This window comes from Mustelus asterias, unplaced genomic scaffold (genome assembly GCF_964213995.1).
Source record: "Mustelus asterias unplaced genomic scaffold, sMusAst1.hap1.1 HAP1_SCAFFOLD_3837, whole genome shotgun sequence".
Lineage (NCBI taxonomy): Eukaryota > Metazoa > Chordata > Chondrichthyes > Carcharhiniformes > Triakidae > Mustelus > Mustelus asterias.
Window position 1 is genome coordinate 6693 of NW_027593782.1, and position 808 is coordinate 7500.

An 808-nucleotide genomic window follows, 5' to 3' on the forward strand; every position below is an offset into this window, starting at 1 on the left:
GCCCGTAGCGTCGGCCTGTCCTCCGCGGCTTGCACCCGACTCAGTCCGCTGCGGCCTCGCCTCGACTCTCGAGCCTACCGCCAGACGGTGACACCAGAGAACTCTGCCTCTGGCTGTTGCGGGGCGTGACGGCGCGTGGCGGGCCCCGGCCCCTCACCCACGCCGGCACTCAACGCCTGCGAGCGCCCTGATTCCTCCTTTTTTTCGCTTGATTGTCGCTCGAGTGCGTGCGCCTCCGGGCTCACGCCGTGGTACGCGCCAGGCTGGGGCTCCACCGTCACGTCGGCGGGGGAGCGTTTTGCGCGTCCCAGGATCGGGCAACCGATCCGAAACCCGATACAACTTTTAGCGGTGGATCACTCGGCTCGTGCGTCGATGAAGAACGCAGCTAGCTGCGAGAATTAATGTGAATTGCAGGACACATTGATCATCGACACTTTGAACGCACTTTGCGGCCCCGGGTTCCTCCCGGGGCTACGTCTGTCTGAGGGTCGCTTGACAATCAATCGCACTTCGCGCGCATCCGTGCGCCGAAGAGCGCGGCTGGGGTGTCGCAGAGGTGCCGTCCTCTCTGTCCCCCTAAGTGCAGACCCAGAGTAATCCGCGTCGGAGAGCTTGACCTCTTGGGTGCCGGCGTCCGCCTCCGGGCTCGTCGGCACTGCCCGCTCCCGCACTGGCCCAGCCACCTCGGGGTCGCCGGCACGGCTGTCATCGGGTTGCCAGAGAGAGAGAACGTGACTGCCTCGCTGCCGGGACCGTGTGTGCCTTCCGTTAGGCTCGGGCCAGGGGGGTTGACTCTCTGTTGATG

General features: G+C 65.6%; 1 non-coding gene across 1 annotated transcript; it reads left to right on the top strand.

The window, feature by feature from the left end:
* The first annotated feature begins 340 nt into the window (after window positions 1-340).
* Window positions 341-494, top strand: LOC144490808 (5.8S ribosomal RNA). The gene has a single exon (XR_013497349.1). It is a non-coding gene; the product is annotated as a 5.8S ribosomal RNA (ribosomal RNA).
* The last annotated feature ends 314 nt before the right edge of the window (window positions 495-808 follow it).